This window comes from Colius striatus, chromosome 7 (genome assembly GCF_028858725.1).
Source record: "Colius striatus isolate bColStr4 chromosome 7, bColStr4.1.hap1, whole genome shotgun sequence".
NCBI classification, from domain to species: Eukaryota; Metazoa; Chordata; class Aves; order Coliiformes; family Coliidae; genus Colius; species Colius striatus.
The window spans coordinates 10,523,050-10,548,427 of record NC_084765.1 but is presented as its reverse complement, the minus strand read 5'-3'; positions in this window follow the sequence as shown (position 1 = coordinate 10,548,427).

Genomic DNA, 25,378 nt, shown 5'->3' with positions numbered 1-25,378 from the left:
TAAGCTGCTTTTAGTTGGTACACCTGTAAAAGATTGGACAGTCTGGGTACTTTGCAGAAAAAAAAAACCAAACCAAAAAAGCAAGCATTTTTGATAGCCATGAAGGATTTCAAAAGTCCTATAGCTGTGCTTCCAGGAGGATTATTAAGGATATTTTATTTTAGATTGTAATAATGATAAATATATAGATATAATGACATCAAGGGAGATTTTCAAAGACACATAGATGCCTTTCTTGTCATAGCTGAAGAGTTACACTAAGGACATAACATAATATCCTTTACAATAAACAAAATCTTGCTACTGCAGAGCTGAAGGCTGCTTGAAGTGCAAAGCAGCTGCTATAGTATGAGATGCCATGTGCAGCCCTGCTGGGCACTGATGAGCAGCAGTGAGAATTGGATTTCATTTGTAAAGGTATTCTAAGGAAGCCACTTTGCTTATACACACATTTCAACACTGTAATTTTCAAAATAAAGTCTGAGGGATGCAGGAAGGCACCTCAATCTCTCTCTCATGATGCTGCAAGAATTTCAATCACATGATAAGTGCAAGAAATATTGGGTCATGGTTCTGCCATTGGTGCATTGGATTACTGCATTCCAGAGTGTACAGGCTACCTGACTGTGTAATCAGATTGTGACAGGAAAGCTACACATTTCAGCGCACTTGTAGATGAGGAGAATCTTTCTAAAAGAAGGACACTGATGCTGTATTTCTTAAATTACTCCAAGTTATTTCAGGTCTTCATTTTTTTTTTTTAAACACTAATGGAAAAAGTATACTTGAGATAATGAAACCTCAGTTTTCAGGATAATGGAAGTTTGTTTGTGTTTTGCAGTGTATTTTGGATCACTTCAAGTCTGTGATGAAACTGAATGTATTATTTCAGCAGGGGATTGTAGAAATCAAATATGAAATCAATGGACCAGTTCATGTAGCAGCACAGAGAAAGTTGGTATCTGTAAGCTTTTGGAGTGTGGGGGAAAGTTGGTTTGGCAAGCAACTTATGACTGTGTTCCTGTGCAGTTCTCACTGTGATGACTAACCTAGTGCTATGCTTTAGTTCGATTTTTATAACCTACATGTAAACATTGACTTAGCTGTAATTCTGCATGCAAACTCTTGGACTGACAAAATGCTTCTTGCCCTTAAATCTGCAGTTCTATCAGCTGGCTGCTTTTCAAGGCTTCCTGTTTGTGAAAGGAGAATTTAGGGATTTAGGATTCCAGTTGGAATTGTGTCTATGGCTGTTATCCTATTCTTATAAAAGAAGAAAGATAACAGAGTATGAAAGACCCTCATCTTCTCACTGACCTCTATTAAAACTTGCAGAAAAACTAATGCCTTGTGCCCAGGTTGTTCCTACACTTGCTGATGTTTTGCACCATTGAAGGCATTGGATCATGGAGAAAAGTTTGTACCACTGGTCTGTATTTATATTCTTTCCTTAAAGCCTTTGACGTGACTTTCCTGGGGACAAATTCCACAGTCACCTTGTCTTGGCTTTAGGAGATGTGGTGCAAGCAGCTTATTTGGAATGTTCCTGTGTATTTCTGGAGGAAGTCTGGGCACTCTGTTCTCAGATTCACCCTCTTTAAGGGCTATTGTAGACTATTGGGAAAGGTGATGTGGACTGTGCTTCCATGACCTCGCATGCCATGATTCTGTTATCTCAAACTCATCCTAATTGCCAAAAAATTCTTTGGTGGAGGCAGGGTTTCTAGCTCTCTCTGATGATCTGATCTCGCTGCTGCACCATCAACAGACTGCTCGGATAGTTACCCATAGTAGTGCTAAGGAATGCCAAGTGAGACTCTTAGGATCTTGTCTTGGATGCTGAGGTCTGTCTGACCAACAGTACAGTTTAGTTCCTACCACTGTGTTCTCACCTTCTAACATAAGTGGTTCATACAGGGCCATTTCCCACATGTGTCAGCTGCTGAGTGATGCCGTCTGTGGAGCTACTGCCTGAAAGTGTGCCTTTTCCCCTGTTGTAATCATAACTAAATGTTTGCCAGGAGAGTGATGCAAAGAAGCTTGGAATCACCTTACTTTGTGCTAGTGAGATATTAATCTAATTGAAGCCTGACTGTTTTGGCTCCCTAAGTTCTCCCTTGTGTTCAGCTTACTTTTTAATTTTGTAGTGATGGTTAGATATAGTGCTTTGGACCTTGTTTACTTTTTAGTATAAACTGAAGCCATCATCAGAACAAAGTACTGCAGCAATTACAACACTAATTAACTAGCTGGGATGGGACAAGTCCTCCTGTACTGAGATCTAGAATTGTTTAACTGTGAATGACTTCTGGATTAATTTTTAAGTAAGCTACCTGATAGATATTAAGATGGATTACCATCTGTGCCACAAGGATGCGTGATTGTTCAGCGTAGTCTTCTTGTTCCATCCCTGGCTACTGAAAAATGTATTTGCCTGCTCCTCCAAAATTGAGACTATATATAATAACATCCCTGATGGATGTATTGGATGCTTGCATACTTGGGAATAAATGAACTAATATTGGGACTTCAATTTTTCCATCTTTGTAATAACGCATTGTTGGTCTTGGAGAGTCATTGACACTGGAGTTTCGGATTGCTACCCAGTGAAGCACTAGCAGCAAAGACGTAAGCCACATGAAAATCCTGATTTGGATGCTGTTACTAACCAAAAATGTATTTCTTGAAAGGTGTTGCTGAGATTTGCCAATGTTTGTGTGATGATGGTTTACAGCACAGCTTTGCTTTGAAGTGCAAAACCCTCTGGTTGAAGGATTTTAGCAGTCCAAGATAGGAGGTTAAACTAGTCTGTATGAAAGATAACATCCCAGTTCTATCAGGTACATATGGGAGAAATCCAAAATATAACAGTAAATATATTGTAGGTGGTATGACCTTATCAAATACAGATGAATAACATAAAAGCTGTCTGATGTAGTATTGTTACTAAGAGATAGTAATGGGGTGAGAGTAGAAGGTCTTCTGCTGTGACTGATGGAAAAGGTGGCCTGGAGATTGAGACAGCAGAGTCAAGGGAACAGAGCAAAAAATAACCAAAAATTCCATTTAATAGCTGTTCTTTTTTACACCCAGGCTGCCTGAATTAGAAAGAGGAGATGGGATGATGTGTCTCCTTTCGTGTCTCTTTTTGGGATGACTGTCACCTGTGATAACTCTGGATTTTTTTTATCTTAAAGGTTAGAAAGTAGAAAAATTGTGACTATTACTTCCTCTGTCTTGGTACAGATTTTACCTTAAATTGTCCCTTTTTCTAGAAATCTCAGTGCATCAGGATCTATGAAAAATGATATACTCCGTGGTGTTAAGAGTTTCCGATGTATGCTCAGATATATGTAAATGGTAAATAGCTTTACTCCTTTGCGTGCTCTAGCATTAGATCTACTGCCTACTAGTTTGTAGTCAGTAAAATCCAACTACTTCACCAAAATAATGGATAGGAACTGCCCTGAAAAGGAAGGTGTTTCTGTACAGCCTATTCAAAATAATAACCAGATTTAAATTCTTGAAGACATTGCTTCATTTTTTTACTGGCTTTTTAATCTTGCTATACTTTATTCCTACAAATGCAATACTTAAAGGAAAGAATGAGGGTATTTATCTCTTGGATAGTGTATGAAGAGCACAATTGCATGTGCAATATGTCATTCAAAACAAATGCTTTCAACATATTGATGCATGTTCTGGGCCTGAGTAAAACCAGTTAGCAAGAAAATGAAGTTGCATGTATTTTTTATCCTCATCTAGAAAAGAAGTTATCTTAACACAGAACTGAATGAAATTATATTTCCTTTTTAATTGTTTTTTAACATATACTGGGAGTTACTTTTTATCAATGATATTTCCTACATATTTTTGAACCAAAATATTGTAATGTGGAAAAGTGTCTTTTATTTCTGTCTCACAAGATCAATATGACTCTGTATCCCCCTTTTAAACTATCTAATATAGTAGTAAGCCATTTCTTTGTGACTATCAGCATGGAAAAAGACAATGCCAGGGTCTGTGGCAGACTGTATGATGTGCTATAATACTAACCAAAGAACACATTTCTCAGGACATTGCCATTAGTAGAGAACAAAATTTCCCTACTAAGCCTTGCGTTTCACAGTGGTTATTATAGTGGTTACCTTCTTACTCAAGTTTAAGCTAGTATAGAAAAAGAACTTGAAAACCATGATTGATAAAACAGCAAATTGAAGGGGAATGTGTCTTTTCTCCTAATGTTTCAGTCTTCTGATTTGATTTCTGTAAGAACACTCTCCACTAGTGACAGGTAAATCCCCAAATTAATTTACTTACTTTTTCATCAGCTACTTCATTGAAAGCTGATCTTGTTTGAGTTTCACTTTTGTTTTGTTTTTTCCCCCTAAAGGAACTTGTGGACAAGTAAATATTACACTAGTGGTTTCAGTCTTGACCGTTTGTAATACAATGCAAGAGAACAGATTCTCAACAACAAAAAAATTACTTATGGGAATTCTACAATAAAGTACCTTGATTTTAAACATTGACAGTTGTGACGTTAAAAGAAAATGTCTTTGTTTTAATTGTACTTTGGCTTTTTAACTATATCAATACATGTATTCTCCACTTTCATCCTAATGAAAGGAAAAGAAAGGTACAAAAATATTCATGAAATTGTGGAATTTCTGAATTTATTCAAACTCCAGAAAAGGAGATAGGAATCAATTCTTGACTATTTTAGGAAGTTTGCACAACTAATGGGTATATTTCAAAAGTGATGATGGTTCTTTCCCTTTAATTTCTTTGTAGCTTCTCTTATGCAAAGGAAGTTAACTAATGTCAGCATGCTAATGTGTTAACTGTTTGTTTGGCTTTTTTTAGACAAAGAGACATTGGATAAAATTTGGCTCAGCATCTCAACTAATAGCTGCTTTATTTGAACATAGCTTAAGACTCTTTGAAAATCATGTGCTAGTTCCAAATTCTTCTCTGTGAAGTCTCAGCTTTCAGATTCCTACCCATATTTTAATCTTTATTCATAAACTAGAACTATTTGATCACCAAGAGTCCGTGGAAATGAAATATCTGTAATCATATAATTATTCTGAGATATAATGTATATACTTTTCCAGAACACATTAATATTGAAGACTTGTAAAAGAACAGAAAATTTCCTTCAAAATAGATCTCCATGTATAGACCTGTTCAATATTCTAAAGGCTTTTCTGAAGAAAATACAAGATTTCTCCTTGAGCAGAGCTTAAAATTAGCTTTCATGGGCTATGGATGCATCAATAAAAGGTTGTGCTGGGTGCAGAGGTAAAACACTGCTGGCATTTTAAGACTTATCAATTTGAGAAGAGCTATCAGTTCTGTCCTCTCTTGTCTTCTAAAGTTATTCTATGCATGTGTTATGCAGAACTTTCTATGTATTCATCCATTTAGTGTTGTCTCTGGACATGATAAGTTACTTAAACCCTGGAATTTTAATTAGTTGTGAGAGAAGAAAACAAAATTGTGGATCAGTTATCTTAATTTCAGCGATGTAGTCTTACTGAGATGCATAATTTACATCATTGTTATCCATGTCAGAGTTCAGAAAGGATGGTAATACATCAGTCAGACATAAAGAAACAGGGTAAGGAGAAAAAGGTCCTATCTATGTGTATAGGGACATTAATTAAATTAGATAATCACCTCTCCATGCAGCACCTTTGAATGAAATCTCTCTTTGCTCTTTCTTTTATTATCTGGAAAGTTGCTAAGTGTTTTAACTTGCCTTTGAAATGCTTTGTATGTGATTCTAGCTCATCTCTTGGCATTAGCATCTAGCCGTTTCTTGGGAAAATATGTGACTTAGGCAGCAAATACACTGGAACCTCCTGGCAGCAGTTCAGATAGTCTGCCAGCTGAGCCACAAGACCTAGGATGTGTATTAGATGTTAAGGGGGAAGTTGCTCTGTCCTTAAGGCACATGTTTCAGTATATGGGTGAATACACTGTGTGAAGTATTGTAATTTAAAATGCAAAGGTAAACTTTGGACAGAGATGAGTTCTTTAAAAACATACATTCAAGATGGAGGCTGGAGTGACATGGCTGAATAGACAGAACTAGAAATAAGAGCAGTTCTGACTGCTCATAAGGTTCAACACAAAGAGAGCCAAACGCTGGAGCAGCCTGCCCACAGATGCTGTGTCGTCTCCATCATTGCGGTTTCTCAAGGCCTGACAGGATAAAACTTTGAGCAACCTGGTATGATCTGTGAGCTGGAGGCTGGGCTATGAGACCTCCTGAGGTCCCTTCTGCCCCAAATTATTATATACTTCTGTATATAATAAAGTATATAATATATACTTTCTGCCCCAAATTGGACATAGCCCGACTCAATGCATCAGCATGCAGTTCTTAACTTAGAAATTCGGTGATGTTTCTGATATATGTCTAATTCTACTTGGGATGTGTTTTTATGCTTAATGCTTCAGTGCTGTGATCATCTGCCCATGTGCTCAAGGGAAGGTAACCCAGTCTTCGGGGAACATGGAGAGTTCCAAGTTGAGCATGTGAATTTTAGGTGATTGATAACTGAGCCTTTCTGGGCCTTCAGCCTGAGAGGGTTGTCAGCCCCTGTGCCAGGCTGCAAAAACAATGAAGCAGATTTGTTTCTAGGTTTCCCTGTCTGTAGCTGTTGATTTCACAAAACCTGTAGGCAGATTGCTGGAAGTCCTTAAGTGCTTTTTAGCCTCCAGGAGGTGTTTTGTCAGGAAAGAGTTCCCAAAAAACACGCGCCAGGAAGTTGGGATTTGTGCTTTACCGATTCCATGCTTTTCAGAAGTAAATGGGGGGCTATTTTATTACTGTAATGTCCTCATTCACATTATACCTTAAACTATTTCTTTCATGCTGACATTTAAAAGGACTGGTGTAACCAAATGGTGTTGGTAATGTCTTCACCTACACTAGGTAAAACCACGAGTTATATTCTGATTAGAGACTACAAGACATGTTTTGTTTGATTTAATATGCCTGCCTGCTCCTTCTTTGGGAATTGAGTAGTCAGTTTGAAAGTTTAAATCAAAGTTGAATTTTCTTGGCTTGCTAGGTTTTTTTTTGAAGACCCTAGAAAAAGTAAGAGCCCTTCCTTGCCTTCAGTAAGCGGGTGACATACTAAGAATGCCACCGGCAGTCCCCATGAGCATGTGGAGATTTTGTCTGTAAGATAAGGAATATGATCCCGTGTTACTGAGGAAGATAATGAGAAAGGAAAAGGCAAAACCTAGAGGTTGGACCTTACTCCTCTTTTTGGTCCTTCTTCCCTGGTGGAGTTGGTTTCACTGAATGTAATGCGTATAGGTCCCCTGACAATATAAATTTTCTCCACCACTAGCTGTCAAGTTGCTTTGAGCTTCATTGTGTCTGTTGTTCATTTACTAGCTACTCATAATCATTACAGTGAAAACAATATGGAAAATGGTTAAAATGCAGAGCTCACCATGCTGAAGGGGAGAAGGAGCAAAGAAAGTGAGACATAAAGAAAAAATAGCTAGCTGTGTACCAGATATATTCATGTATCTGCACTGTTTATTTGGGATTATTAATAGAATAATAAGACATTAAGCTCTCTCTTGCTAAAGGGCTTGCTAGTTTGAGGGGCTTTTTGTGTAGATTTTTTTGTTTAAATCAAAGATTGTGGAGAAAATGCATGTGTAGGGGTGTAGTCAATTTAACGGTACAAGCAACTGATAATTTTTCCCAGAAGAAATTGTAAGTGAATGACATTGTGTGTTTTAATGTGAGTTTATTTACAATTAGTTTCAAGGTATCAGGAGAAATATCTCTGTATGCACGAGTCTGGAATATTAACATTGATTATGGCACTAATAGAGCTTTACAAGCTTGTAGTTCTTTTGTACTACCTCCCAAAATTGCAGAGCTACAAAAACCTTTTGAGACGAGAAATTGTGCATTGCATATGCACTACTTTGAAATAAAAGGTCTTTGTGTTTTGGAATAATTGCACTTGTATCAGATTCTTTTATACTGCCATCTCTGATGTCTCCAAGCAGTCAGGAAAGGAATAGAGAGGCCAGAGAACGGGCAGAACCTCGATGACACCTCACTGCCTGCATACTTCACACTGTTGTTACAGTGGCAGGTCATGGTGAAGAAGTGTGGCAGACTGTTTTTTCCCTGAGGAGGAGAATTATTATCTCAGCTCATAATCTCCTTTTTTATTCCTTGGGCAACAATACAGTGATTTTTACTTTGGACCAGAATATATGCAGGCTGTTTAGCCCTCACTAACTGTTGTTAATTTATCTGATAGTTTTGTAGTTTTTGTAACTAAATGCTGCATTCTACTGTAGTTGTTTTTTGCAACTCTTGGTGCACTCAAGTGTCTTCAAATTCCCTTTAAGGTCTGCAGTTATCAAACAAATAAAGCAGAAACATTTATGTTCTCTCTCTGGAACTTATGGAAAAGTCACATATTAAAGAGCTTTTAATTTCTGTTTTCCATAAGCATTTGTCCAGAGGAGAAAGCTATACTAGAGCCAGTGTGCTGGTTCAAAGATACCTTTTGAATAAGTTATATGGTTGAATAAGTTTTTACAAATTTTCACATCAAAAGTCATTGTAACTGTTCTCACAGATTCATTTGTATTTGCAGTCTGGAGAGAGCAACACCATTTTATTGTCTATCAGATGTGAAAAGCAGAACCTCTGCTGTATAACATGTGGTAAAATATGTAGTAACTGTGCAGCCATGGAGATAGAAACTTCAGCTCTTGGTATGCAGCAGATCTCCTCATAACCCATTTCACCTTTGTTTCATCAAAGTAGTTGTTTTCTTATTATGATTGATACCATTTTCAAACAAATCTGTTACAGAATTACGTGATACATCAGATTTGCTTTGTAAAACCCACTTAACTCATACAACTCCATGTTGATGTGAGAAGTAGTAACTAATTTTTTTCCACTGTTATAGGTCAGCAGAGGCTTCTAGTAGGTAAATTTTCTTGCAATTGATGAAGGGCTGTGGAAAAATGTCTTAGCTGCAATCATATTTCTATAGCCTTTCCCAGCCATTGCTATAGAAGAAAGCTGTTAATTTCCTTTTCCACTGAAGTTCCTTGAAAGAAGAAAGTGGCTGTAAGTCTGGCTGTGTGGCTTTGGGAGTGGCATTATACAAATAAGTCAGATAGACTTGGAATAGTGTAACATGTTTTTCTCAGAATATGGATGACAGTGTCCAAAACTTGAACAAGATTTCAGAAAATCCGTGTCGGCTTATTTTCAAACTCTGTTAGAAGGTGACAGAATGAATGTAATGGGATGAAGCTGAGGAGGAGAGATTATATTAAATGTCAGAAATAAAACTCTGTCCTACTTTGGAGTAGTTTCCCAAGGGAGATGTGGGATGCTTCATATCTTTGAAGTTGTGTTTAAAATGAGACAGGGCTAGAAAACATAGTACAGTGTACAGTAAATGAGTAATGCATCCTGCCTTAGGTATGAGAAGGAAAACGAACCTGCTTGGTGCTTTCCAAACCTGATTTGTCAGATTTCATAAAATGAATGAAACTTTTTTTTTTTTAATTGTAATGCTTTATCTGAAAACATATTCTGCACAGAACACGTTTAAAGTTCTCTTCTTTGCACTTAATAATTAGTCTAATCAGTCATTCCATAAAAGCCAAATGTCATTAAACATAGTTATAATGTCACTTGGGAGATTACCTAGCAAATGAGATTGTATCTGTGACAAATCTCATCTTTAGTTTTCAGAAGATATGGAAAAAAAAAGTCGTCAGATGTTCTTCTTTATGCTCTCAGCTGAGTCAACAAATGCTGGCAGTTGCTGCTGACAAGATGGATGTTGGCCCATATGAATAATTGATCTGGTCAGTTATGGCAAATCTTCCCTGTCTGAAAGCCCTGAGCTCCAACCCTGCTCTTGTATTTCTCTGATTATGTTTCTGCACCCTTGAGTACTCTAGCGCAGCTTTGTGACTACCCACCCACATCTTACAGCCTTGGGTACCTTAAAAACCTTCAAACTGCAGTTTAAAATATCAGGAGCCTATCCTCTTAAACGATATAAACGTAGCTTTCTGCTTTAGGCAGATTCACTTGATTCATGGGAGTCCGTTCTGTTCTGTTGAGACTTTGAGGATACCATGCTAGTATACAGCACTTTATAGAATGTTTACTGCCTTCCTGTTTCTTGGCTGTCCATTATTTCAAGGGCAGATGTATTTCAAAGGGTATCCAATTTGTAAAGGTCATTCTCAGGTCTATATGCAAATGTAAAATGTTATTTGTACTTCATACTCTTATTAGACTTCCTAATTACATGAGGCAATCAAAATGAGTGGAGGCAGAGGCTTTATTCAATACTTATCTCAGCAATAAAAATGTATTGCATCAAACCTATTAAAAATAAATGGTAAAGATTAGCTGGCTGAATTCAGTGTTGATAAAATTACCTTAATCTAAACCAAGAATGCAATCAGTAGATGAATAACACTTCACAAAAATGGCCACGTGAGTGGGCAGTAGAATTAAAAGTGAGCATAATTTGGCACCTGATTGAGCTGGATTTCAGCCTTACTTTCATAGTTTCTATCCAGAATGTTTGTTGTTCGTTTTGCTAGGTGAATTTGAATGCATTTGTGGCTCAATGCATGTTCTCAAAGATTCTGGGGATCTTTTTCAGTTTTATCTGCTTTCCAAATATTCTAAACAGACAGTTTTGTGACCAAGCCATGGTTTTGTGATGATAGGTATTGGAAGCTGTACAATGAATGCCTTGCCTTGGCTTGCTCTTTTTTTTGGCACCTCCCACTGACATGGGACAACAGATGTCTTCAAGGTTGATAGACTTACATAGTAAACAGGCCAGCACAGTGTTGCTGAACTAATAGAAAGCCTAGTTTCTTTGGGAAAAAAATAGTTGTGGGTATTCCACATTTGACTAAAAAACAATGCAACTTCTTTTTCTGAAATGCAACTTCTTTTTCTGATGTGTGTCATCTTCATTTTACACCCTCTTGAAAAGACAGCCTTCTGACTCACACCCCAACATGTCACACCCTGCTCTTCACACCACAGGGTGCTTGATGCTGCTGATGATGCAGAGAACAGCTGGAATGAATGAACAGAGAACAGAGGTGTCAGACTGACAACTGTGCATCTTTCTGAGATAAGTTACTTTGTTTATAGCTGTGATAACCAATGATATAAAAAGCAGTAAGGATTCTGAGGGTAAATTCGTTTTCTTTGCAAGGTAGGATCTTTTGTCAAATCAAATGACACACGTTAAAATGTTCCTATTTCAAACAGAAAAGCAGTAGTTAATGTTAGTGCCAAGGACTGAGAGTACGTAAATGTATTGGCCTTTGTTATTGTATGATATATAAATATACTTTGTGTTATGTGTCAATGGTATCTGTTTGTATAACATTGAAAATAAAAAAGGTTGGCTTAATATAGTTAATTTGCAATCCCTGCCTTATAAACCACTGCACAAAATCATGCCTTTTGCTTGCAGGATATATTTATATACACTGTAGAAAATTTAGCCCTGAATAAGCAGATTTTCAACTTCCATCAGATTGAATTCAGAGGCATCTGTATCTTCTGCTGACTCAGGTAGGAGCTGAAGATGTCATATATTTTTTTGAATCAAATTATTTTTTTAATTGATAAAGTTACACATGCAAGAGGGAGAACTTGTGTATTCTCTACAATCAATACAAGCTCTTGGAAGAAGTTTTAATAGCATTAATGAGCTAAATGATGTAACACTATCATTCTTCATGAAATCACAGTCACTAGTATCTTTGCCTTGGGTCACAGAGATTTGGAATATATTATTTTCTAATTTAAAGAGAAGAGAAGGATTTCCTTTATTATCTTATGAAAGTTATCCTGCATAGCTGAAAATATTATTAAATGTCTTCAGAAGGGGAATTTAATCTTCTGGGCTGCTGACATTGTAAATTCTTGATGTTCTTTTAGTCAGCAGATACAGATACTTTTCCTGGATTGTGAACATTTTCAAGACTTTTTTTTTCCCCTAGTCTAACTCTTCTTTTCTTTGTGCGACTACCAATCATTATTCAGGCAAAAGATGAGCTAGGCAAAACCCTCTGAACTGAATAGTATTAGAATTAGATATGTCTATGGGATATTGTATTTGATGCTATTTTTTGAAGGCTCAGACATTGTAATTTATCTTTCTGAACTCTGTCCTATTTCTTTACAAACTCATGCTCTGAGGCTGAATAGATGGAAGAGTCATTAATTTGTTTCAGTCAAGAAAGTAATTAAAGAAATTAAAGTAAATGAAAGAAGTTAAATTTGAAGAAATTAATGAAGTTTCTTTAGCATGTTTAATTAAAAAAGACATTGGATAAAATCCTTCTGTTTATATATAGAATGGAAGGAGTGGGGATTAATTTTGCAATCCCATAGCTTAATGAAGAATTTTCTATTAAATTTTATTTAAAGTTCTGTTTTAAGACAGTATTCTGTGACCTTCCAGAAAAAAAAAAATCTCCCTGGCAGGAATATTTGGACAAAGCTTGAGTTGGACAGACATTAACATGCTTATCCATCACTGATTTTTTGTTCAGCAGTTACTTGAGGGAAAGACTTTGGAAAGCATAACAGTAAATAGAAACAGTGCAGTTTATCATGAGGAACAGAGGGCTTCAATATTGCTTTATAATTACTGGATGCACTGAAATATGTATATTGTTTTAGATGAGAATGGATTCTTTTGAGATTTGTTAAATACACCACCAGCCTAGCAGGGGTGTCTCAGGAACTAATCCATTATTCTTCATGAAGACTTCTACCAAATGATGATATTTGTGAATGCTGTCTCTTCATTACAGTGTCAATCTTTATGAAAATATGCCCTATGAATGTTGTGTAGCTGGTACAAGGGTTCATTATGAGCTACAGAGATCTTTATTTCCAGTCCAGGATTGGGATTTTGGACAGCTTGGTCATAAATTCTGAATAATATCAGTGAAATGTTTTGTATTGCTATTTGCAATATGGCTGACTGTGATGAGAAACGAAAATCTACGTAACTGTCAATCAGGATGGAACTACCTTCATAAATACATCCAATGTTATTCTAGGGAGGACCTTTGGTGTCTTTTTGATAGCTTTTGTAAATATCACCAATCTTTCATTTGTTTACCTATGAAATATCAGAAATGGGTTTTATATCTTGTGGCAATTCTGTCACCAAACTGACTGATCTGAGCAAAGCTGCTCTTTTTTACATCACTGTGGCTCAATATAGAATATGGATTGTTAAAATTGCATGGGAACATCAGCAGCATGTGAGTATTAAAGATAAACACACATTGTTACTGGAGTCCTTTTGGTAGAAAAAGTGTTGTGTAAATTATGAACACTTTTCTGTTAAACTGGAGATATTTACCAACTGTGCTAAAATTGGTTCCTTACAATTGTGGTAATCTGTCATGTTTTCAAACAGAAAGCTGTTATGGAACATGGGACTTGGACAGAATTACAAAAATAAAAAAAAAAAAAGAGAAAAAAAGACTCCAGGGTGAGCATGGGTCTGTTCACTGTGCTGTTTTTTCTTAAGCATAATAATTGTCAGGATAAAACACAGAATTGCCTCAGGGCTGTTGCAAAATACGGCTATATAGATAGAATCGAGACTGGGAAAAGATCATACGAACTAGATAAAAACTGAAGCTACTATATTTCTTTTTTTTTTTAATTAACATGGTTTTACCTTACCCTGAATGTTCTGTGAGGATGAAGTGAGACAGAATATCTCACTTCTGAAGGTATTTTAATTATCAGGAAAGATGTTCTGTTCAAGCTGTTTTTATACCAAAAGGAAGAATTTGTTCTAATATTTTACAATATTGTGTACACAGTGACTAATCTTGAGATGAAAAGTTTATCCTTGTATTTGAGTTCAGTTTTAACTGTGGAAGCTCATTAAGTGCTTTGAGCAAGGCTGGACTGTATGTTTGAAAAGGAATGCCGATATAAGTCCTTACTGGCCTAACCAGTAGCCAGTTTGCATGGTAGGCATACCAGGAGGAGGCAGCATTTTATTATATCTATGTACTAGCAAGTAGTTTCCTCTAAGAGTCACATAGTTTTATTACAGAGTACGTAAACATTGAGGAAATGTCTTAAAATTATTTGAAGGCAAAGAGTACCTCTATTGTTACTCTAGAACAGTTATATCCACAGATTTTGCCTGCTACAGTTAGTATTTATTGCAAATCGTTTAAGCTGATCATCGAGCAACTGATTGAAACTGTAGGGGAAAATTTGTGAAGCAATGAACCATTCATTGCAAAAAATTGCAACGTTAAGGTCTTGAATAAATGATCTATTCCTAATGTAAATGTCAGATAGTTCCCATGTCTTTATATGGCTAAACCACTTTTTTGTGCCTCTGGGGATAGGGGTGGGTGTGTGTGCATATTAAAAAATCTGCTTGAGTTTTATCACTTATTTTAGTTACTCCTGAGATTGTTCAGGCAGAGTTCAGACTTCAGAGAGCTCAATGTGATTGCACACCTTTTTTGTCTCAAATCTTTTAAATCAATGGCCTTTGTTCTGTAAACAGATCTGTACAGAAAGAGTTTGAGATTTGTGCTTCTTATCCACTGCAGTCTTTGGATGTCAGCACACTGACAAAGAGTTAGGCAATGCAGAGCTCTCTGTGGGATGGCTGCTGTTACTGTAAAACAAAATGCAATAGATACAGTTAAATACAGAGTGGGTACATCAACTATCAGACAAAAACATAGTATTAGACAACTCAATTGCAGGAATGTAACTGATAAGCATTTGCAGTGAGAAAAATCAGAATGTCTTTCTGTACATTTATGTGCCAAATACTTGATGTTTGGATCCAGACCATTTCTGACAGAAAGTACTTGTATGCAGGACTTACTTAGAGGCAGACATAAAATAAAGTTAACAAGTGAAAAATTGATTTGATTACAAAAGTGATTTAGTTAATGGGAGGGGGAAGGGGGCTATATCAACCCACTTTAGATCAACCTGAGATGGACCATGAAAGACACGAGCAGTGATTTTTCTTCTCTTATACTCACCCTCACTGAAATGATTGTTTTGTCTTAATCGAGCAATTAATTCCTACATGCCAAAAATCTTCTTAATCTCTTGTGTGTTGTATTGTAATTGAGCTGTTTCTAATCCCTGTCCAAGATCCTTGTCTATCATCTTCAATAATATGGTATATGTGAAGTCAAACAAATGTTGCAGTTCCACCAGTGAACATGTCTTACTGTACTCCCCTGAAGTAGCATTTTGTTACAGAGACAATTTTTTTAATGATAGTTGTGACTCAAAATAACAGAAATTTGGCATTTTTTACATTTCCAGAAGGTGTATCTGAGAAACAATAGCTTCTGCTGGTTTTTGAAGTGGAAATGATTTGCATGCTGTATTGCAATTTGCTGCAATTATTGCATCTGTATATAAAAAAAGCCTTGGGATGAGAGTGAGGGAAATTTACATTATCATTAAGCTTCTTATCCTAAAAACTTTATCTTGTGATCTATAAAATAAAGCTTTTACTAGGCTGTTTGTTTCCTTGTGATCAGCATGGCTGTCTTTTTCCCAAATACTGTCACTCACAAGGAGAGGTCCAAGCTTTGACAGTCAGAATTTGTTAAGTCTTCCAAATGGAAAGAAATTATGATATGTTTTTTTCACTTTAACTTGAATGGCAGTTGTATCTTGATTTTTAAAACAACTATCTAATCCGTAGCCTGCATATCTGATCGAAAGTGAGATGTAATTGTTCAATAGAGTGATGTTTTGCTCTCATATTACATTGAATCTTGCAGAGTTAGTTATGTCAAATGATGGTTACTAATGCTGTGAGAATAGCCAAAAACACTGCATGACTTCTCTTTAGGCTAATAATCATGATAAAAACCATACAGTGAATTTTACAGCTGCATTGCTTGCTGAATGAGTAGTCTTCAAGCACAGAAAGGAAGCATTCATAGTTTCCTTGCAAAGCAAAACTCATGTGAACAGCATTGACAAGGTAACGAGATTTTTTCTTCCTCCTTCTCTGCAATAGAGGATGATACTATGTGCTGAAGTTTAATAAATACATTGATTAAAACCAGCCTGGACATTTCAGTCCTAGTCCCCTAGGTAACTGTTATTGTATTTTTCATACAGCTTTAGGTACTGTAGTTTAAAATGCAGCACAAGATTTTGGAAGGGAAAAGTACTGACAGCTTGCCCTTGCAAGAGATTAATTTATACATTTTGAATTCAGAGGGTTATTTTCCAATATAGCACAAATAATGTTAGCCAACTTGAAAAAAATGGATATTTGTGGGTATACAGATGAGTGCAAACGACTGTTTTAAATCAGAGTATCTAAAGTGAGGGGAAAGCTGATGTAAAAGAGAGGAATAATGTGGAGTGGGGTTTTTTTTTTTTTTTTTTAAGACTTGACTGTCTGTTAAATGGTGAGATGTGAGTTTATCTATAGTACAAAATAATGTTGGGTCTGAAACAGGCCATATAGCATCTCGTGGAGCCACTTATGGACTCAATTTCCTATTATCTTCCTTACCATGTAACCAGAAGGTATTTCAGGACTGAGATGCAGTTTTTCTTTATGATCTCTTCAGAGCTGCAGACCACTTGAGGGATGTCTGCCTCTTGGATGGGTGAACTTGCTGTGCTGTGGTTCATAAGAGACTGAGGGAGGTCTCAAAAATGCCGAAGAGAAGCAATTGTTAGATTTGTTATTTCAAGAGATTGGCCCATAGTGCACAGGTTGGACATATTTAGGGCAAAGCAAATGTAATCTTGGAGGCTATAGAAATCAGAATAAATTGTATACATAAATAATAAATAGTAAAACTAGATAAATTACATTTCACTGCCAGGAACCAGAGAATTAATAGTGTAGTCTACATAAGAATAACAATAATCATATCCAAAACAAGTTTAAAGGTAGAGTAGATTTCTGTAAACTATGCTATTGTTTTACATTGGAGATGTAAAAGGAGAAATTAGGTATGTAGATTGTCATAAGAAGAAAGACTGGTTAACCAACAAGTTAGACTGAAGCACTGACAAGATTGCTGCTCAATGTCTGTGTAAACTCAATGTTTGTCACACATTTTGAAATATGCATAGCTGATGTGTGGAGAGACTCTCCTCATCAGTGTCCAGTGACAGTACAAGACTTGATAGGCACAAACTGAAACACGGGAGGTTCTTTCATAACATAAGGAAAAACTATTCTCTTTTGAGGGTGCATGTGACCTTCAGACGTCCTTCCAACCACAGTCATTCTGTGATCAGCTGTATTATGCTTCTTAATTCATTCAGATATAATTCCACTTTCACTATTTCTGTATTGGGTTGAAATTAATCTTAGTGAAATATATCTGGAGAGAAGCATTTTTTTTTCAATACCTGTACAGAATTGCAGGAACAAAATAATATTTTATGCTCTTGGGCTTAAGAACTTGGAGTATTGAAGTTTAGCCATGTACACATAAATTTTTTAAAAATACTTTCTTTCCTACTTTTATTCAATAACAAAACCTTTCCATTGAGCATGGCATATCCTAAGTTAATAACAGAAGCTAGGCAAACCTTTTTGGTTGTTTGAAATCTTTCCAAATTTAAGGGCAATTTAGGATAAGGAGATAGTGGCTAAGGAAAAAAAATGGCTCCAGAGACCTGATACATTGATCTGCCCCATGATTTTACATGGAAAATAAATACTTCCATTAATTGAAAGCATCAAGTAAAAGTCAGGACAATATATCATATTAAAAGAAGTACAAGTCTGGTTAAACTTGAGCAACAGAACCACTGAAATAAAGAGCTTGAACATGAGACAAACTATTGAAATACTATTTTTTCTGTGAGGCAAAGGTAGAAAAGAAGCTTATGGCAGTTCAAGTTGAGGCTTAAAACAGGGGCGTGTTGGGTTTTGCTGCTTCTTTTTAAAGAAGACTAAACAGGGAGAGAAGAGCTATGAAGGTAAATATAACATGAAAAACCCTCTATCCTCAGTTTAAAAATATCAAATTATAATTGAGAAATACCTGGGGAAAAGAAAAAACAGACTTACACTTTCAAGTAGGAAAAAAATTAAAGCAGAAGTATGGAGAAAGCATTCAGTAAGCGCTTTTCTTGTATCTGGCACTAGTCCAGCAGTGACTTTGCAGTACTTCTTTTTAAATTCCACCTCTAAAACACAAACATACAGGGATCTTTTTTTTTTTTTTTTGTATTTTGTGACTGAACTTCTAATCCTGGCCATTAGCACAGAGTGAATTTTTAGCAAAGTAGAAAAGTGATGGTTTTGAGTGCCATCTGCAAGTTGTCAAGGTAACGTGGTTGGATCTAGCCAGTAGCAACAGGAAAAAAAAAATTCTGAGCAATTTATGTTTAATTTTTAAGGGATAGATCTGAAAAACTGAAGATGAGGACTTTTATCTAACAATTGATAGTTATTTGCCACCACAAGGTCTGTAATTTTCCTTAATTTGTGATTTCTGCAGAACTTGCAGTATAAACTTCCAAAGAAAGAATGTTTCTTGAATGTAAATCATTAGTAGTCTTTTAGTCAGAACAGGTCTATCAGTATGATGTTCCTGTAAAGCTGTGTGTCCAAACAGGCAGTTCAGCCTTGTACTCCAAAACTATCTTAACTGATTGTGTGAACTACTCTAACTCATTTAAAACTTTAAGTTCCAGCTTTTAAGTTCCGATTTTTCTGGTGAACTAAATTTACATACAAAGACAAACTTCTAGCACTCCATTTTATGTGGAGCCAAAAGAACTTTAAAAAATAGCCAAAAATTATGTCTTGAGCAGAAGTGCCCACTCAGAAAGCACTTGGTCTCACTTTCCCAACCACCCAGACTCCCAGCTGCACCTAGGTTTATCCTGGTCTCTGCATGGTGATACAAGCTACCTGACTGTCACTTTTCAGCTGCTTACAGCTTTTTTGTCCTTTTTAACTTGTTCAAAGTAGAACAAAAAATGCAAGTTCTTTGAAACCTGCCTTTCTCCAACTAGACCCATAGATTTCTAATGATGAGCAGGAGCTTTCTCATCAATACAGTAGCATCTAATATTCAGAGGGTATCTGGAGAGACCATGAGCTTGCTGCTGCAAAACACTCACTGAATTATCTGATGGAAGTGTGATGTGCTCTTTCATGTCTTTATCTTGCCTTTGATCACTGATAGTATAATATAGAAAAAATAGGGTAACATATATGGAGCAAGGGATATGTAGGAAGAAGAATTTTATGTAATCCTAATGAGAAGTCCTTTGAACTTGCTTGAGGTAGTTGTGAAAAGGATGGAATCTAAGTACTAGGAAGTTTCTTATGCTTCTTAATGAGCTTAGAATAGCGTGTTACAGAGGTACAGTGTTACCCTACAACAGTTAACACATACTGTATTTCTAGAATCTATGCCTTTGTGACACATGAAGTAGAGCACCAAAAAGAGTTGAAGATGTGCATTACTACTAATTGAGTGGATTTTGAAAGTTGGAGTGTTTCACTTCTTTTATTTGAAGGAAACCCCCTGAAACAGATACGTAACACTTTGCAATATTGCTTTAGTACTCACAAAATCTTTGAATTGCAACCAATCTAGAACTTAAGCTGTTTTGTGACTTCCCTTGTTTGAACACTAGGGGAAGGTAGCTGTTCCTTTATGGTGAGATTTAAGAGCAGGTTAGCCTTTTTTGTATAGCCTGACAGGTGAATGAAAAGCTTTTAGTTAGTGACTAAAGCATTTTTCAATGATCAGATAATAGAATTTGTTTTCAAAAGACAAAGCTTGACTTCTTTTTATGGGCTATAATCTTTGATACCTCTGCACTTTGTTACATAATGAAAGAAATTGTAATCCCATCAGTGTCAATAGCACAAGAATAATTTACCTGTCATTTGTGGAAAATAATTGTATATTTTTATAACTGCAAATTACAGTTTTGGTTTTTTTTTTTTTTAATCCTCAAAACTCTTCAAAAGCCACAGTTTCCTCATTGCTGATTTATTCCAAAAGCTTTTCAAAAAAAATGTGTCACATGTAACAAAAGAAAATTTTGATGAGAAGGCTATTTTCTCTAACAAGTAATGCTCATTTCTAATGGCTGAACTTGTCTTGGATGGAAATAAAATTTAACAGTCTATAATATGATCATACCGATTCATTAGTAACTCTGTTAGCTTTCAAAATAGGAACCCTGTAGACTTTCTGTGTGCTGTTTTCTGAAAAACTTATCTTTAATTCCAGAAAATTAAATTGCCATTTGAACTAATATGTCTTCTGAAGGGAAGCTAGTGTGGTGCATCCACAGTGCTACACTACTAGGTTTAGCAATGCTAGTATAACAGGACAAGCAAAATATTCAGAAAAAATACCACACAGTTATGTTTTAAAAGCTTGTGTCTGAGACTGGCCTCCCTTAATTGTTAATCTAAATCATTTTTCTCTCTCAACCCACGTGTTTTACTAAATTTCTCCCTGCCTCCATATTGTCAGTGCTATTAAAGTGATCTCTGCACTAAAGCCTTTTGCATATGCACTGTTCTGTACCTGACCAGATGCCTTTAATGATGCATGATCTATGCTCTTAAAGGAGAAAAGCTTTTCATCATTCCCGAAAAGCCATTCTCTTCTTTGATTGATGCTCCTAATGAGATTGAAACTTTTTCTTTAATGTGCTGCATATTCTAAAAATAGTTTAGACATTGAAGCAATTCTCATAATAAAGTATTTGCAAGTCCCTAAGCAAAGATGGAGAAAATAAATCCACCACACTAAACCTATCAGGAGTATACAGTTAGAGGCTGGGAAATAAGGCTGGCAAAAACTGTTTTTACAGGAGCTGATTTTACGGGATAAAGTTCATTAGTATAAAATTCACTGTATGATGATGCAAGAATGGAATAGGAGAGGCAAAGGAACTAATTTAAAGAAACATATTAAAAGAAAATGTTTTTAAAGCCTTCCTGTTTATTCCATGAAGTTGGTATAGATGGTTTCCTCTTTGATCAATAACTTTTGCCAAATTAGAAATGGACTAGAGGGGATGGTCTAGAGGTCTAAAGATTAATTAATTAGAAATCTTCAGGAATGGTAAAGTGGTATAAAAACAAACAGAAATTTTAAATGGGTTTTCAAGTGATGTAGAGAGCAATAAAAGTAAATGAAAGCCTATTGACAGACCTACCAAAAAAAAATTCCTTGAAGCTCCTTCTTTATGTTGTCTGGAAACTAAAACCAAATGATCAGAAAGGTGAGAAGGTGGCAACACGACTACTGCCTGCCCCTCTGCTCCTAAACCACAAACATCATTCCTCCCAACTGCAGAATTACTAAAATACCTTGTGTTTTTTATCTGATGCTCTTCACATAACATTTTTGGGGATATATGTAGCCTTAAGTTATGTGGAGACTATGGAGGCTTGGACAACCATAGCCATAATGATAATTGACATTCAAAATATTAGTATCCATGGTAAGACTATAACAATGGGAATTTTCGAATCTTTTCAGACAATATTCCCAATAGGTAAGCAAATGTTTGAACTGCAGCAATATTCAGTTATTTGGTAGGGAGATTGTTTAACCTGTAATGCAAGTATTATTATTTACACACTGTAAGTATAAATTACAACTAGATTCAATCTATTCAGAACTTTCTTAAAATTGAATTGCTGCATTTACTAATAGTGATTTAGGACTGTACCCACCATATTTCATAAATATAGATTGGACAATGTAAAGGCTATGTAGTTAGAGGTATTGCAGTCTTATTTTGCAGACAAGTCAATAAAGTGGTCCTGATTTAATTTTGATATAGAAGTATTGCAAACCATAAACTACGTTGTACTAATGAAATAGCAGCTATAGCCTTGGAAGACTCGTCTAGACTTTAACTGGACATTTTATCCCATAGATAGTTCTTTGTTATATGTTAGGAAGGGATATGCATGGAGTGAATGAAAGATCATATGACAGGAATTATAATTTGCATGAATGATTGTTTCATTTTTCTGAAGGCAAATTTTTCATTTACAAAAGAAGCTACTAGGGCAAACAATGAGCACTGAAGTTTATTTATGTTCTTCAGATTTTTTGGTGTGTCCTGCTCTAAATATGTACTTCTTGTCACACCTAATATAATTAACTTCTGCTGTTGAGAGAGCTTAAGCTCAGAGTCTAGAAGTTTGCTCTTTGTTACTTGAAAACCTTGATGAGTAAGCCTGCTCAATGGACTGTCTCAAATAGCTTGTTGTAAAATATTTGTTGAAAAAGCAAATAGTAACAAATCAGAGAGAAACTTTCTTGACAGCAGCCAGAGATTAATAGGTCATCTTTGGAGAAGAAAACATTGGAAAAAGGTTTCTGGTTTGAGTGATATACATGCCATTGGGGCATTTGCAGGCTCATGAAGCCAGATTTATTATAATTTACTGTTTCGTAGACTGTTATGTTTGCTACTTCGCAAAAACTGTGTTCCTAAGATGAATGGTTTCATACTTTCTGCAATGAGAAGGAAACCAGATGAATAAACATTGATTTTCATCCCTAGTGACCGAAAAAAGGCAGGCAGACTCAGTTAGTATCTTTTACTCTTATCTTCATTGATATCCTGGTCTCAATTTTTTTGAGGTTTTTCATAGCCATTTGAAGGGCTTAGAGGTTTACATGTATGTATCAGTTTTTACTGGTGTACCATTTTGCCTTTTGTGAGCAAGAAGAACAAATCCTGCTGAAATATGTATTGGATTGTTGCATGTCAAATCATATAAATATCACCAAATTCCCTAAGAGAATTTGAAGATAGATTCTAGACTGACTTGTTTCTGTGTGTATGCTGAAATTCTGTTATCACACACACTCTCTTCAAAAAGGTCTTACATGTAGGTGGGTTTGTTTGTTTGTTTGTTTCTTTTCCATGGAAAAATTCTGACCTTTCTTATAGAAAGGATTTGAAAATGCTTTAGGAACTTCTTCAAATACTCCAGAGCACTATAAGACAGGCTTGAAAATATTCTGTATGTGTCCTTAGGAATGAACTGCCTAAAAAAAATAGAGGTTTTTTTTCTATACTGAAATTAAAGGCTTCAAAAACTTAGTTCTGATATTTCCTCTGTATCCAGGAGATGGTTCCCTGAAGTTAATACTAATTAAAACAAAATTAATCAAAACTATACATTTTCTAACTTTTGAAAGAGATAAAACCTTAATATCTGCTATGAATTACAGAAACTGGTAAGATAACCTGATACATTTGCTTTGCATCATTTGGAAGACTCATTTCACAGCAATTATTGACTTTGATCAATAAAATATTGTTTTATACAAATAAGCAATCTGCTAGGAACTTTTGACATTTAGGAACAGTCTGATCATTTTTTTTGCAGAAAACAGGAAAAACTTGATAACCAGATGCCACTAGCTAATACCTTTGGGACTTAATGTAAAAATTCCATAAAGCTTTTATGTTGTTCTAAAGTTTCCTATGTCATCTGACTCCTACCCAACAGATGTATTTACATTATGAACACAATAACATTATCACAGAAACTGATGTCTCAGACATCACCTGAAAAGGTCTGGGTATTTTTATCTTACATTAGTGTAAAAAAAAAAAAAATCTGACTGCTCTATTAATTTCTTAGATGTAGCCTTTGGATTTTGTTTTAATGAAGCCAAAGTAAATTTAGTTTACTCTCAAATTGGATAGTAGCCATTATTCAACTTTGTGCATTTCTCACTTAAGGAAGGAGGAAATGGGAGAAAGATATAGTGCAACAGAAGAAACCTGAATTAAGTTAGAAGTATATAGTGAACTGATTTGCCTTGAGTTTCATTCATGTTGTGCAAGAGGACTGGCAGGTTGCTGGTGCTTTCTGGTATCATTCACATTTTAAAGCAATGAGCACTTTAAAGTATACGTGTTCTGGACCTCTAAAATCTGGCAGTGACATCTCTTCTCTTGAGCTGCGTGTTGAGTATCTCACAATAAGGAAGTTAATCTGAATCTGTTCTGTCATTTCTGGATGTTTTGTAGTTTGGATCTTACACAGTCAATTTTTATCTCATATAGATCTCACTGAACCTCTGTGAACCTTGATGCATCATCATTTAGTATCCAGCTAGGATGTCTAATATGCTGTCTCAGAGTTAGTGATCTTAATTTGACTAATATGCTTGTTAATGTTAATGCAATTTCCACAATCTTTTGTTAGAGGACTTGAGTATTTACAATTTACCCTAAAATCTCAGCACAATGCTTGGAAAGTGTTAGGCTAACTCCCAGAATCACTTAGCTGAGTTAGTTGCTAAATAACTTAAAATGAGACTTAATGAAAATACTCACTAAAACAAACATTTGCTATGAGGATTGATAAATAACTTCAAGTAACTGCACTTAAGTTACTCAGTTAAGTCACAAGCCAGTCTTGTTAACATATTAACCAGTGGAAACAATATTATATAGTTAACTTTCTGGGTAGATTTATATTGGCTCCCCAACCAGACCCTGTGTTTCAGCCTCAAAAATGCATGGCAAATTTTAACAAATGGATGCATTTCGTTTGAGCAGTTGCTCTGTTTACAAACATACCTAATATAATTATCTCAAATTCATAATGCAAATGACAAAAGTAATTAGTTCTGAAATTTGGACTAGGGGGCTTTGTGTGGAATACTTCTCTCCAGGGGATTCTGTCTCAAAACATTTTAGGTCATAATTTATTGTATCTGAATCTAATAGCATGCCAGGTTTTGTAAGGTTTCAATTATGTTTGAATAATGTAGGAAGGAAAGAAAAAGTAATGGTTCCAAGCTTACTGTATTAATTTCAGTCAACAGAGAAGGAATTGTTTGCACTGGAGGCTACAAACATGCTCACTGCAATATTCTATGCAGCCTGCAAACAAAAGTAGATTATGTTCTCAAAACTGTGTGAAAATTGCTCATGCAAACAGGCAATTCAAGAAACCAATGTGACTTGCATGCTGAAATACCATAAATACGCACCTACAAACTGTGTTTTTCTCATCTAATCTGTCAGAATATTCCTAAAACCATTTGTGTATGCAGCATGTGTATTTTTCAGGTACTGAGTTTACAGAAATGCTTGAAATATATGTTCAGAAAGATGAAGTCCTTCATAAGCAAAAATATGAAGCTGTAATTTAAAACTACTTGCTTCAGACACTGCTATCTGCTGAAAGCACATCCCAGAAGCCAAAAAGCTCATACTGGTATTCAGTAATTTTCCCTCTTGCGCTTCAAGTGGAACTGGTACTTTCTCCCT